This window comes from Aotus nancymaae, unplaced genomic scaffold (assembly GCF_030222135.1).
Source record: "Aotus nancymaae isolate 86718 unplaced genomic scaffold, 86718_ANA_hifiasm-v0.15.2.pri h1tg000006l, whole genome shotgun sequence".
NCBI classification, from domain to species: Eukaryota; Metazoa; Chordata; class Mammalia; order Primates; family Aotidae; genus Aotus; species Aotus nancymaae.
The window spans coordinates 77,908,783-77,925,372 of NW_026988417.1; the positions used below are offsets into that span (position 1 = coordinate 77,908,783).

General features: G+C 36.6%; 1 pseudogene; it reads left to right on the forward strand.

Moving 5' to 3' along the window:
• Positions 1 to 12,495: 12,495 nt before the first annotated feature.
• Positions 12,496 to 12,977, forward strand: LOC105707029 (transcription factor BTF3-like; annotated as a pseudogene).
• Positions 12,978 to 16,590: the final 3,613 nt, after the last annotated feature.

Below are 16,590 nucleotides of genomic sequence, written 5' to 3' on the forward strand. Positions count from 1 at the left end.
CATCCCATATTTGTGTCTCTCTCCTTCCTCAGGGAGAACCCTCACTCTAACAACCTCAAAACATTTACTCAATTCCCAATACATCTAAAAAGTCCCAGAAGTGCTTTGTCCATATCACTATGAAAAGTAAACCTAATAATGAGTTCAAGAGTTGCCTGCAATCCTTCTCTTTCAACTCTACCCAAACTGAAGGTATATAGTCAATACTATATTATTAATAATAAATTACTTAGATTCACTCTTTGTTCCCTCAATAGGGGTATAGAACTAATTTAAAATACATTCAGGTTCATTTGTTGCAGTGGATTAGGATTTTCCCCATTTCCATCCTTATTTTGAATACTGAAAAAAACACTCTGAAAAGCCAAAACTATATATTTTTTTAAAAAGGTATACTTTGAAGTAACATTCCCTCCCATAAACCTCTGGTCCCATTATCTCTCACCACCCCTTCCCTTTTGTAAAGTCAAGCATGTATTTGTATGTGTTATTTTTCTTTTTTGTTACACAAAAGGTAGCACATTATATATTCTTGTTCATTGTAACCAGTTCAATCCAGATTGAAGGAAACTCTTTCCAAAGCCTTTTATAAGACACAATATCCTGATATCAAAACCAGACAAAGAGATTAAGAGAAAAGACTAAAAATTGCATATTTTTTGTGAACATAAATGCAAAAACTTTTAACAAAATATAAGGAAACCAAATCTGGTAACATATAAAAGGGATATTACATCATGATCAAGTGCATTTATCCTGGAAATGCCAGGCTGGTTCAATATTCAAAAAATATAAGTTATCATTATCAATAAAATAAAGATGAAAAAACGCATAATCTCAATAGATATTTTTAAAAGCATTTGACAAAATTCAACATCTATTAATGACAAAAGCTAGGAATAGAATGAAACTTACTAAACTAGGAATAGAATGAAACTTACTCAACCTGATAAACGGCCTCTTTAAAACAGATATAGATAACATCATATTTAACGAAGAAAGATTGAATGTTTTCTGTTTTTAACATATACTGGAAGCTAATGCAATGAGGTATAAAAAAATAAATAAAAGGCATACAATGGAATGGAAAAAGCAAAACTGCCTTGATTCCAGGCAGCATGACTGTCTATATAGAAAACCCCAAAGAATCTACCAAAAAAAACTCCCTAATAAGAGAACTTATCAAGACTGCAGTATATAAAGCTGAATACACAACAATCAATTGTGTTTCTACCTATCAACAATGAAACAACTAAAGTTATACATATATAACATTACATGTTATATATGTAATATATATGCAACATTATATATATTATACATAATATATACATATAAACAACTAAAAGTTATATATATGTGTGTATATATATAGTACCATTTATAATAGCACCCAAAACACATGAAATGCTGATGGGTAACTCTAACAAACTATGTGCAAGATTTGTATTCTGAAAACTACAAAACAATGATGAGATAATCACTAATGAGATCATCACTGATAACAACGAGATAAACCAAATATGACTTAATAGAGAGATATTCTATGTTCATGAATTTGGAGGTAATATATTCAAGAAATCAGCTCTTTCCATATTTACCTACAGATTCAATGCAATCCCAATCAAAATTAGAGCAGACTTTAAGGAAATCAACAAGATGACTCTAAAATTTACATGAAAAAGAAATCAAGAATAGTCAAATAAATTTGGAAACAAAACAAAATTCGAGGACTCATATTACCTGATCTCAAGACTTACTATAAAGATAGTAAGATAGTGTGGCAGTGGTAAAAGCCACTAGGGAAAAGCACCTAGATCAATGGAAAAGAACAGAAATTCCAGAAACAGATGCACACAAACGTGGTCAATTGATTTTTGACAAAGATGTCAAGCAATTTAATGGGGGAAAGAAAAACTTTTCACTAACAAGTGCTAGAGTAACTTGATATCCACAAGCCAAAAAAAAGAAAACAGACACACATACACACACACACACACAAATTCAATCAACTCACACACCAAGCCACATACAAAATTTAACTTAAACTAAACCACAGACATAAATGTACAACCAAAAACTAAAACTTCCAGAGAAAAACTTAGGGCAAAATCACTGTTACTTTGAGTTAGGCAAAAAAATTCTCTAACAGGATATAAAAAGTAAAAACCATAAAAGAAAAAAATGGGCAAAGTGGATGTCACCAAAATTAACTTCTACTCATCAAAACACACTGTTATAAAAATGAAATAAGGCCAAAAACCGGAGAAAGTATTTGTAAAACACATACCAGACGGGTACCCAAAATACATAATGAATTCTTTAAACAATAAAAGAAAAGCAAACTGATTTTAAAAAGAACAAAAGATGTCAACACTTACTTTAAAAACAAGGATACAGATAGCAAACAAGCAATGAAAGCTCAATACCGTTATTTATGAAAAGCAAATTAAAATATTTTGAATGCAGCTATGAACATTAGCCTTTTTGTAGACATGTGCTTTCATTTATTTTACACATATTCCTAGGAATAGAATTTATAGTTCCTAATGAATATGTTTGAATTTGCAAGACACTAATCAATTGTTTGCTAAAATGGCTATTACCATTTCACAAGGAATGAGAGGAAACTTCCAGCTGCTGCATATCCTTACCAAATGTAACATCATCAGATTTTATTTTTAGCCATTCTAGTTAGTGTGTAGTGGTATCATTCTGTGGTTTCATTTTGTATTTCTCTGATGGCTAGTGATATTGAACATCTATGTATCTGTATCTATGCAGTATGTATTTGTTATTCACATATCCTTGGTAAAATATCTGTTAAATTATTTGTTCATTTTTCGACAGGGTTCTTTGTCTTCTTATTAATGAATTGTGAGAGTTCTTTATATATTCTGGTTCATATCCTTTGCCAGGTATGTATATGTTTTACAAGTATATTTACCAGTCTGTGGTTAACCATTTTATTTTTTTTTAATGGTCAAGTATGTTCATTTTGAGAAATTTCATTGAGCTTCACACTTATAATTTGTTCACTTTTATTTATGTATATATAGTAAACTGGAACACGGGTCTGAACTGTGTTGTCCACTTATATGTACAGTTTCTTCTGCCTCTGCCACATGAGACAAGACCAACCACTCCTCTCTTCCTCCTCCTCTTCAGTCTACTCAATGTCAAGAAAATGAGGATGAAGATCTTTATGATGACCCACTTCCACTTAATGAATAATAAGTATATTTTCTATTCCTTCTGATTTTCTTAATGACATTTTCTTTTAACTTTCTTGTAAGAATACAGTATATAATACATATAATCCACAAGATGTGTATAAACTGACTGTTTATGTTATCAGTAACACTATCAGTAATTAAGTTTGGGGGAAACAAAAAAGTTATATGCAGATATTCAACTACACAGGGGGTTACTACCCCTAGCCCCAACATTGTTCAAAGATCAACTGTACTTGACTAAGTTTATTTTTAAAAAAATAACAAAACTGCTCTTTAAAGGTGACAAAATCATCATCAACTAGTAAATAGCCTAAGGGTGATATACATACTAACAACTGGAAAATAAGTCTTTACACTACCAGTTATATGCCATTCATTGTGTTAGGTCCCTACCAGATACCCACACATAAAGCCTAAGACTAGTAAGGGAGAGTAACTGTTGAAGGCTCCCCTCTTGCAATTTGACCTCTGAATTATAAACATTCCACATTAGGATATACTGTACTTTTTGTTAATTATAGAGAAAATTTTAAATGGAAACTTTATGTTGATGGGGAAAGCAAAGAAATTCAACCTAAGTATAATTACAAGAAAAACTAACTCATGTAATGATTTTCAATAAGTACCTGATTGTCAAATGCATGTGCTAAAACAAATAGTAAAACGCTACATATCTTTCGCTGACTGAACAAATAGCTTTATATAAGTATTATTTTATTAGTCTTTAATTATTCCAAAATTATCACTCCTAACTTTAGGAAGCAAAAATCAGCAAGGCATGGTGGCTCATGCCTGTAATCCCAGCACTTTGGCAGGCTGAAAGGGGTGGATCACTTGGGCTCAGGAGTTCAAGATCAGCCTCTACAAACCCAGTCTCTACAAAAAAAAAAAAAAAAAAAAAAAAAGTACAAAAAATTAGCTGGGCATGGTGGTACACACCAGTACCAGTTACTTGGGAGGTTGAGGTGGGAGGATCACTTGAGCCTGAGAGGAGATTGCAGTGAGCTGAGACCTTGCCACTCCAGCTAGGGCGACAAGAGTCAGACCTCTTATCAAAAAATAAATAGGCTGGGTGTGGTGGCTCATGCCTGTAATTCCAGCACTTTGGGAGGCCAAGGTGGGCGGATCACCTGAGGTCAAGAGTTTGAGACCAGCCTGGCCAACATGGTGAAACTCCATCTCTACTAAAAATACAAAAAATTAGCCAGGCGCAGTGGCTAAGACAGGAGAATCACTTGAACCCAGGAGGCAGAGGTTGCACTGAGCCGAGATCATGCCATTGCACTCCAGCCTGGGCCACAGACTGAGACACCATCTCAAAAAAATAAATAAAAATAAAATAAATAAGCAAAAAAATATATAGTCACTGGATGTGGTTAAAAGCCTTGCTTAAGTTTTGGGAACTTGTAGAATATATTATTACTTCTGTAGTTGACACTTCCTAGAGTAGCTGGAAAGCTTATAATCCTTCCCTTTACTGTGCCATGATCAACGACCTTGAAAAAATCAAAAGATAAAACATAGGGAGATTCTCAGAAAAGCTACTTGAATGAACCTCTCACAACAGGGTCATAGCCTAAAAAAAATTCCTGTCCCATGTATATGTTCACCAGAATTCTGCTAACAAATCAAAATATAAAGACTCTTAGTAATTGGTGGATAAGATGACCCACATCATAGACCAAGTCATACTCCTCTGGTCAGCCTGGCCCTTGCTCAATAGGTTCATGAAAACCACTAGGTGGAAAGAAAAGCAGTTATGCAAGGGCTCATTTGCACAAACTCATCAAGACGGATGTCACTGTCACTACTGTTGAGAACCCATTTATTTGCCTGAGTCCCTCATAGAGACTACCTCTTAGCAGGCAAATTATATCAAGCCCTTTGCATTACAGAAATGGTGATGGCTGGTTTTCACTGTAAGAAACACCAATTCTGAATTTGTCTCTGCCAGGACCACCATTCAAGATTAAGTGAATGCTTCATATAAATCACACTCACATGGCTTCTGATCCAGGAACTCACTTTAAATGGTGATAGGCGGATGCCCAAGGGCCTCACTAGTCTTATCCAGACACAGCTGTCTTCACAGGAGAAGGTAATGGCATTTTGAAGCTTGACATGCAAGCTGTTGTGCCATCTAAAACCTTCTGAAATTGGGGTGCTATCCTACAGTATATAAAATAAGCTCTGAACCACCTACTAATATATGATGTCTCCCATCCTCCCAACTCCGGAACACACTGGATGTGGGAACCGTGTGGTGATGGTGGAGGTGGTATATTTCATCTGCTCTCAAAGTTCTGCTTCTTGTCTCAAGAACTCTGGAGTCTGTTGATCTAGGAGTTTTATTTAGTACCCAAGAATGAAATACTTATACCAAGAAGCAAAATAACTGTTTCACTTAATTGAAAGCAGAGTTTTATTTCCTCATTACAATAGAAAAACAAGCAAAAATGAAGGCTACAGAATTGACTGAGGTGACTGCTCCTGACCATCAAGGAGAAGACAGGTTGCTACTACACCTCTGGGGCTAGGAAGACCATGAGAAAAGAACTCGAGGGAATCTCATGGAGTATTCTCGGGCAGTGCTGTGCACAGTGTTAATGTGAGTGAAGGACTATCACAATTTTATACAGCTGGAACTACCAAACCTCAGACCCTTTCAGAAATGAAGGACTGAGTTAGCTTGCTAGGAACAGAACCTTGCTAGGAACAGAACCCTGATAAGCCAGGATACTAGCAGAAGGGAACAGAAATACATAATCTGAAGTGAAAAAGGTTAGAGCTTTGTCCTCAGATGCAAAACTAAGAATTGTAGCCACCATTTATTTTCTTTTTTTTAATTGCATTTTAATATTTTCTTAGTAGTCACTGGTATGTAATAAGTACCCCTGTCTTTCCCTTTCAATACATTTTCTCTTTATTTCCTCTTCATTTCCCTCAAGCATGCAGACGACAAGTTGGCAGAACTTAAATTTAGGTTGTAAAATACCAAGAAAGAATCACAATGGAAACAGAAGGCAGCATGATATCACCCAGACTCAGTAGCCCTGTGGCACTGCCTCTGGATATGGTACCTCAACTTGCTTTTGGATTTTCTACCACTGGAAAAACTGCATCAGTAGATGGGATAGCAGGGTTAACTATACTAGTAGGGAGGGAAGCAAAGGGAAAGAGGAGACAGGAAAAGCACTGGTTAAGCTACCAAAGAGTGAGATGTTCTAGACACCTCCTAGGAGGGCTGCCCAGCTTTTGACTTCCCCTTCTTTGGGAACAGCCCAGCACCGAGAAGTATATTCCTGGTGTGCTATACACCATAATTCTGCATACCCTGGCTCTGGTACAGACATACACCTGATCTGAACAAGGCTAATTTAATCCTTTCTTGATGGAATATATACATTGAAGATGCAAGGCAGAGAGACACTAAATCTTTAGAGCAAAGTTACCTTAATAGCAGGAGTCTAGGAACAAGGCATAAAAATTTATTCTGGGGCCGGGTGCAGTGGCTCACGCCTGTAATCCCAACACTTTGGAAGGCCAACGGAGGCAGATCACGAGGTCAGGAGATCAAGATCATCCCAACTAACATGGTGAAACCCCATCTCTACTAAAAATAGAAAAAATTAGCCGGGCGTGGTGGCACGGGCCTGTAGTCCCAGCTACTCAGGAGGTTGAGGCAGGAGAAATCACTTGAACCCAGGAGGTTGGATTCAAGTGAGGAGGGTGCAGTGAGCTGAGATCGTGCCACTGCACTCCAGCCTGGGCAACAGAGCAAGACTCCGTCTCAATTAAAAAAAAAAAAATTCCTCCTAGGCTGGGCACAGTGGCTCATGCCTGTGATCCCAGCACATTGGGAGGCCAAGGCAGGCAGACTGCTTGAGTCTTTGAGTACAGGAGATCGAGACCAGCCTAAGCAATATATAAAAAACCTCATATCTACAAAAAAAAAAAAAAGGCACCAATAACCAAAAATTAGCCAGGCATGGTGGCATGTGCCTGTAGTCCCAGCTATTCAGGCACCTAAGGTGGGAGGACCAGCTGAGCCTAGAAAATAGAGGCTATAGTGAGCCATGATCATGCCACTGTGCTCCAGCATAGGTGACAGAGCGAGACCTTGTCTCAAAGGTAAATAAGTAAATAAATAAATAAATAAAATTCCTGCTAATGAGATCCTCAGAGCAACTCTGATTTCTTCCGTTCAAGGCCCACTTCTTCAATCCATCATTCCATTCCCAGTATGAGTCCCATAAATACCTTTTCCCGTCCTTCAGGTAGTAAAGTGTCAACTGACTGCAACCAAAAAATGCTACTATAACATCTAGGAAATAAATGAAAGGTGCAAAAGTTCCATTTTAAGGTCAATTTATCATAATCATGCATTTTCCTTGCTTCCTCTTACCCAACTCAGAAATTAAATTCCTAAAGGGTAATTTTGCCTTCCAAAATTTTAGCAGCAGTTCCCTGTTAAGACATTACTATGAGGCATCAGCAGTTCTTTACATCTCATGATGCCATACCAGCGCCAATAAAGCAAACTAAATGATTACTGATCAACAATAGATACTTAATAGTATATAGAAAAGAAGATACTTAGTAGTTCGTAAAAGAATGTCAAGCCCAGCCTGTCTCTGCTCTCCATGTGCCTTGCTTCTCCTGCCACTTAAATCCTAATCACCAATATGGACTTGTGATAGTAGATGTTTTCACAGTTTCACCCCAATCTTTACTCTTGGATCAAGTTATCACTAACATTACCCAGACTTCATACTACAAATTGGATAGTTGGGATTTCTAGCTTGTTATGTTGCCTACCCTGTTCTACTCCTTCCCCTTCTGCTGCCCTTGCCCTGTTTATAGCTCAGTTATTGTAACTAAACTTCTACTTTGACACTTTTTGAGGTCCCTAGTCTGATCCCTTCCTGGCTTTTCTCTTCCTACGACTGGGAAGTCTAAATTACCAGTCCCAATCCCAAGGACTGACAGCTAGAGCCCAATACCCACAGACAGAATTCTCTGGTGGCCACTCATACATATATAAACATGTATGTTCACATTCATTTGGTCATTTAAACACACACATCCTCCTATTTCAGATTCCATGTGCTTCTTCCCCTTGAATTCCCATTAATAGGTTGAGTGAATTATTATCTGGCTGTTCTACCCCTGACATGGCCTACCAAAGAGAACTTTTCCTCAGCGCCTGTAGTTCAGGTTAGATTGGCTCTAACATGCAGCACTATACCTTAAATGTGGACTGATTCTAGTCTGTCCTGCAAAATGGTTACCTCTGCCCTACTCTACAGCTTGGACATGTGCTCTCATATCACAAATACAACAAAGCTCTATCAAATTTTGAGATATGAAAAAGTAAGCAAACTTACAGAATTTTAAAATATAGCAAATATACAAAAAAAAAGTTATTTTCTAAATGGCATAAACTGGAAACTCGGCAACATAGTACAATTAAAACAATAACAAAATATAGGAAAGAATCCTACACATTCACATACCCAAATTTATTTTTCAATCACCAGATTATAATTTTTACAATGGGGGAAATGACAATGACTACATTACATTTTGTAAATATGTTCTATTATAGCATATTGAAATGGCCATCTGATTCCCAAGAGTTCTAGGAGCAATTTCTTAATGCAAAACTTGGGGTACATCACAGCAATAAAAGAGTATATATATCTAGTCACATAAATCAGTGCCTCTTCTGATCAATGCTGAATTCTTCTCTATGAAACTTACTCAATTTCTAAAATCTCTTTAGTGCCAAAAAATGGAATTCCTATCACTTTCTCCAAAATCTAGTTTTGTTATTAATACCACACCTTCATTAAAGTTGTTTCCTCTGCTGGCTTTCTCTACAAACTGATTCCTAACTAAAGAAGAAGCCACAGATGGGATCACCACCAAAAAAACTTACCAAGTAGCCCAAGATTCAAGGACAAAAGTATATATATTTACCTCAGCCACCTTATAATCCAAGAGAACTGCAGTAAGAACAAGTGTAGTAGATAACAAAGAATTCCAAATACTGTGGCTAAGGTGGGAAGCCAATGACATATCAAAACAGAAGCTGTTCACATATGTTTATTGTAGTGCTATTCATGATAGCAAAGACTTGGAAGCAACCCAAACGTCCATCAGTGATAGACTGGATAAAGAAAATGTGGCACATACACACCATGGAATACTATGCAGCCATATAAAAGAATGACTTCACGTCCTTTGCAGGAACATGGATGAAGCTGGAAAACACTCTCAGCAAACTAACAGAAACAGAAAACCAAACACCACATGTTCTCACTCATAAGTGGGAGTTGAACAATGAGAACACATAGACACAGGGAGGGGAACATCACACACCGGGACCTGTCAGGGGGTGGGGGACAAGGGGAGAGACAGCATTAGGACAAATACCTAATGCATGCGGGGCTTAAAACCTAGAGAAGTTGACAGGTGCAGCAAACCACCATGGCACATGTATACCTACATAACAAATCTGTACATTCTGCACATGTATTCTAGAACTTAAGAAAAAAAAAGATGCTGTTACATTATTCAATAATCTGTTCATAGGCTAAACTAGTATATGAACTCTCTGAAAGAAGTAATAGCATCTGATCATCTTAATAGTTTCAAAACACAAAGTAGACACTAAATAAATACACTGAATGAAAAAGCAAATCAAGAGTTCAGAGGGTTAGTAAAGAAGTGTCAAATGTACTCAGTTTATACTGCAATACAATCACTGCAGAATGTCAACTACTATGGAGGGCCTTACTTTAAGAAGATAAAGTGTAATGGAAGCGCTAAGAAACTCACTTTTTTCCAAACCAACTCCCAGTTCATCAACAAACACAATGCTAAATGCATCTCACATCAGGGATTAATTTCACATACTCTTACCCTTTTGCCAGGCAATTATTTACCTCTATACTAATTTTATACTCCTATGACCCTTTCCCACACTATGCTTAATATTTATCTTTTAAAAATTCATTTTATTACTTGTTATTTCAATATGACTTCTCCATATTTCAGGCATCTGGGAATGAGTTACTGGTCAATAAGTTTATCTTCCATTTTCTTCATTTCTTTTTTTGTTTGTTTCTTTTTGTTTTTATCATGTTTTTTCCATCAACATGAACATACAAAAATCTTCAAAACTGCTGTTCATAGACATGCTCTTCTTTATAACTGAAGTCACAGTGAGTTGAACTTTCATGAAGAAAACAGATTATCTGATGGGAAAACAATAACTGAATTTATTTTTAACTACAACTCCAATAAGCCAGAGCAGTCTTTACTAATTTAATTACCTTACCATCTTTAACAACTTTAAAGATACAATTTTTATTGATGTCTTAAATGATAACAGATAATGTAATATCTGTTATCATTTAAAACAATCTAACTCAAAGCCTATGCACAATACTTACTTCTGCTACTTAGAAGTATGATACATATCTATATCTCAACAACATGCCAAACATCCTATGTAAAATCACTTCTAAACTTTAACAAAACTCAAAAAAGCACACAGATGTGATTAATATCTGCAAGTCAGGCTTCACATTAAATAACACCACCAAAGCAACAATTAGATATTGCAATGCAACCAATCTTCTTCCATCAAAATAGTGCTTGTCAAATAAGATCTTCATTGGACTGGAATGATGCTTTGCCAGATGACATTGGGATAGGCAAAGTCACTATGAAACCCTGCTAAAGTGGGTCAACAAGCAAAGTAGGAAGAAGAAAGGCTGGAATATGAGGAAACTTTAAAAAATCTTTCAACGTTGGCAAGCCACAGTCAAAAACTGGTTCATTTTTGATGAAAGTTTTAGTTAGGGTGAGAAAACTGAAAGTGCATGAAAATCCAGAGGGATAAAAAAGCTTCCTAAGAAAGATATAATACTCTTTTCCAAGCTATGAATAGAGATCACTAGTACTATCACCTCAGAAAAACAATGCAGTACAACTTTTCCCTCCCTGCCCCAACCACACAAATACCAATCAGTGGTAGTAGTGGCCTTAATGCATTTTCAGCAGTTGCCATGTCTTGATAGGCTTCCCCACATCCTCCTGAAAGTAAAAAGACCTATGCCAACCCATGTCATGGTTATGCAACCTAAGACAAGCTGGGAATCACTGAACTTATTTACTCTGGTGACTCAGATATAAATCTAGGTCTCTGTGGAAAAAGAGGTGGAGAACATAAAAGAATGTATGACACTATTTTTCATTAATATTTATTGCATAACTCAAGGAAACTAAAAAGATTTTCTGCTCTCTATAGGCTTGACAAAGAAATTAGCTTTCAGAAATGCTTCAGGTTTGACCAGGTACAATGTACCATCTGCTATACTGAATGACCTGAGGCAAAAACAACACCCCTTTATATAGAACTCTTATTTTTTCTCTGTTTTTTTTTTTGCTTTCCTCTCATCACGTTGTCATTCACCAACAGCTTCCTTTCCCTTCTTCCTTCAGCTTATTCTTTAAGCCTGCCACTGACCACTCAGCAATGCTGAGCTCCACAACATCAATAAATTTTTTAAAATGCTATTCCACTCAGAAATAATTTAAACATTGTAACTTCAAAAAATAAAACAGCAAAAATAAATCAATGTTCCTCTTGGCTGAGGCAGGGGAATCACTTGAACCCAGGGAGGCAGAGGTTGCAGTGAGCTGAGATTGTGCCATTGCACTCCAGCCTGGGCGATGGAGCAAAACTCTGTCTCAAAAAAAAAAAAGAGAGAGGGAGAGAAGGCTCCCAGTAAGCAAATACAGTAGTGACTAAATAAAGAAGAACAGTAAAGAGGAATTAAGAAGAATGCCATGTAATTAAAATTTTTAGATGACTATATCCAGGGCTGTGACTGAATTACTCTGTGGAAATAATCAGCCATTTGCCTAGTTACCTATCGCTTTTCTCATAGGAAATGGCGGGAAGAAACATACCCTAGGCCTGCTGCCTACAGAAATAAGGCATAGATCTGAATTTGTATACACAAACATCTTCACCCACTGAGGTAAACAAAAATATCAACATTCTTGTATTTGTCAATGTTTTTCAAAATAAGATCACTATGCTTTTAGTAAAAAATATAAATCAATTATTGTACTATAGTTATAAAATATTACTGGTGTGTGCGCCTAATCTCAGCTGGTTCACCCCAGACCCCCTGAGCACTAACCCTAGTCCCCCGCGCAGCCCCTTATCCGCTCTGACAAGATGAAAGAAACAATCATGAGCCAGAGAATACTCACCAAACTGCAGGCACAAGTGCACATTGGTGGGAAAAGAACTGCTCGCATAAAGTAGGTGGTTCATAGAACAGCCACAGCAGATGATAAAACCTTCAGTTCTCCTTAAAGAAGTTAGGGCTAAACAATATCTCTGGTATTGAAGAGGTGAATATGTTTATAAACCAAGGAACAGTGATCCACTTTAACAACCCTAAAGTTCAGGCATCTCTGGCAGTGAACACTTTCACCATTACAGGCCATGCTCAGACAAAGCAGCTGACAGAAATGCTACCCAGCATCTTAAACCAGCTGGGTGCAGACAGTCTGACTAGTTTAAGGAGACTGGCTGAAGCTCTGCCCAAACAATCTGTGGATGGAAAAGCACCACCTGCTACTGGAGAGGAAGATGATGAAGTTCCAGGTCTTGTGGAGAATTTTGATGAGGCTTTCAAGAATGAGGCAAACTGAATTGAGTCAACTTCTGAAGATAAAACTTGAAGTTGTTGCTGGGAGCTACTATTTTATATTATGAATGCTTTTTAAGAAATTTTTGTTTATGGGTCTGATAAAATCTAGATCTCTAGTATTTTTAAGCCCAAGCCCTTTGGACACCACAGCTCTTCTTAGTTTTTGCTTATACACAATTCATTCTTTGCAGCTAATTAAGCTGAAGAAGCCTGGGAATCAAGTTTGAAACTAAGGTTAATAAAGTTCTTTGCCTAGCTAAAAAAAAAAAAAAAAAGATATTGCTAATTGGGAAACACAGGTGAAGAGTACATGCAGCTCTATACTATTTGTGCAATTTCCCAAGTTTATAATTACTTCAAAATTTAAAATAAAAAAATCAGTTAAGTAATGCATTTTTAATAAGTGTTGGAGAAAATAAAACAGGTAAATTAAATTTTTTTTCTAAACTCAAACACTTAACATGTACTAAGTAATGAATATTTTGAGAAAATACTTGTGGAAATTCTATTTGAAGTGTTGAATCCTAGGCACAACAATTAATCATCTCCTGAGTTATTCAACTTATAAAGTGAAATTTATGTGTGTGGATGTTTTACTTAGAGCAAGGCAATAAAACTACAAGTTAATGTGCAGATAAACAAATTAGTTGTCCCTTGAAAAAAAATAGCACATAACACAAAATAATTTTGTCATAATTTTTTAATAGACCAAATAACAGCTATCAAATTCCCATTTTCCTTAGGCTAATATTAAATAAGTTGGCCTCCTTTAAGTCCACACTGGCTGGAAAACAGAGGGAAACATGCTAGGAAGTAATACCATACAGGAAGAGGAAGTTGGGCCTGGTATTAATCGGTTAGGCAGCTGATTCATCATGTGTTGACAACATACCTATTACAACATCCTGTCACATGATCTCCACTCATATCACAGGTACCAAGGGCTTAAGAAACTGAAGAAAGCTGAAAGAATCCATGTCAGAACTCAATGATCACTATAATTTTAAGGACCCAGAGTGGAAAGGAGAGCCAACACATGAAGAACCAGAGGCCAGACAGGCTAGGGGTCCCATCCAAAGACATAGCTCTCTACTGGCAGGGGAAGAACAAGAGTCTTTTAATTTCTGGGCTTCTAAAGTGCCATCACCAATAGGCATTAATCTTTTATAGGTAGTAGTAATGAATACTTTAAAGGAATTAGGCTATTCACAAAAGAATCTAACAACTGTAACTATTTGTTAAAATCCTCACTCATTTAGCAGTCCTCTAAACTCCCAAATACAATACTTTAAATCCACTGTGGCTTCACATGTACCTAGTTGATATAAAGTTTCCAATCTAAGCTTGCAACCTCATAAAAATGCATTATTGTAGTACCACCTATGTCAGTTCTTTTTACTAAGTAGGGCTTTAGTTTTTCTAAGGCTTAAAAGTATCTTGCTATTGGATCAACATAATGATAAAAAGGTTGTCTCTATACACCTACACATCTTGAGCTTGCTCCAGTACTACAGCACTTGATAATCATGGTGTTCTTTTGTGAAATATCACAAAACGATGATACATTATTAAGCTAAATCATATATTATACCCAAATATACTAATACATGAATAGAAGCAGGTCACAAGAGCTTTTTAAAAAATAACAAACAAACAAAAAATCTCTATGCGTGAAAACTTAAACCCAAGAAAATTGTTAATAATTTTCCTGGACTGGAGAAAACTAAGACACTTATTTAATAGTGAGATCACCCTATTAGAGATATAAAACCAAGGCCCTCTCAGGTATAAGCATTAAAATAGCACAACAAAACCCCAAACTGAAAACAAATCTCAGCACTTTAGTGAAATTACAGTTTAGTTGTTCAAAACATATATAGTACCCACATTGAGTGGGCTAAGAGATACAAAGTATTTCATATACCAAAAAAAAACTACAAGGCATATCATTATTAGACTATTTCCAATGGACTATAATACTGCGGAAGATCAATAATCTAATATTTTATCATCTATTATACACAACCTATTGGACACAATTTTTGGTTAAACAAAAGTGAGGGGTAAGTGACTCCTATCACTAACAGACATTGCTTTAATGTTTTGCCTCAAGTCTTATCTTCTGCAGATACAGTACTTAAGATACCTCAATGTTTTTCCCCTGAAGGCTCAAAGATGTGAAGGTAATGGGGTCAGACAGGACATGGAAGCCTGAGACAAGAACTGGGGAATTAGGAGTTAACGGTCACAGTTCCTGGGGTCCCTGAAAGGTCTGTGGTAAGGCCTGACCACTTCTAGACTCAAAACTCCCAAAGCCCTACACCAGTGCAGTCAGGTAAATAAATCAACTAGTATTCCTTGTTCAATCAAATGAAACACATGAAAAAATATCATTAACTTATTTCTGGTGCTGGGCTTTTCACATTCTGAAGGACTCATGTTTCAGTTGTTTACAGAACTGATAATCTAGATCTATTAGTGTTATACTTATTAAAAATTTGGGGGCCAAGTAATAAATTAACCTGAAAAAAAATTCTAACCATAGAAAGAAAAACAGAAGTGTGAATGAGCCAAAACATTCTGCAATGAACCTTATTTATTTAACTTGGAGATAAATTATTTCCACATTCCTTTGCTACTGTATTTTATTATTACATTTATTCATAGTGAAAGAATGCATCCCTAAGTATTTGGTATTTCTTGCGCATAAGATTAGTGGAAAGATAAGGCTATCAGGAAACATTAAGGGATTTGAAGTTCACTTAACCCATGGGTTTCAGGGAAGCAGTGGAAAAAGCAGAGGCTGGCACAGGAATGTGTACTCAATTATTCACAGAGTATTTACTAAACACCTACTGTGTATAGCCCATTGCTCCAGCACTAAATGCACAATGGTCAGCAAAACAGAGTCCATGTCCACATGAGCTAGCAGTTGCTATGCAATGTGGTTGGCATCTCCTACCCAGTTTCCAATGATTAATCCTATTTTTAAGCAATTCTGTAATTCAACAGACATTAATTCAATGAAATATAAATTCAGTTTTTTTTTTAACTTCCAGTTTCTACCATCTAAGACCTCAGCCTACGGAGGAGAGACAAACAAATAAACCAGCTACTAAGTTTTATAATAGGAGTGCAACCAAGAGTGCTAAGGGACTGTCCATAAGCGCTATTCCAGGTAGAAGGAAAGGCTCAGGAGCAGGAGAGTGCGGCATACTTCAAAAGCTTCAAGTAGGAGACAGGAATGCATCTCTGTCATGCAGAGAATGCAATCTAGGCTCAACCACACTGAGCTCAGAAGTCAAAGTCCTAACACTGGCCAAGCCAGACTAATGACACCTCCACCACCCTGACCTCATCGTTCACCTCCTTCCAGCCAACTTCTGTGAATGTGTCAAGCACCCCCCTGCTTCAGAGCCTCAGCACTTGCTCTCCTCTCAGTCCTACAATTCTCACTCCCTGGATTACCTCAAATCTCTTCAAATGTGCCTTTACAGAGAGGACTTCTGATACAGACCTCTATAAATGACAATCCCACCCATACTTTAGCACCCTAGTGGTTGTATGATGTCACTGACAGTTATACTATCATAATATAATATAGTATATACTAC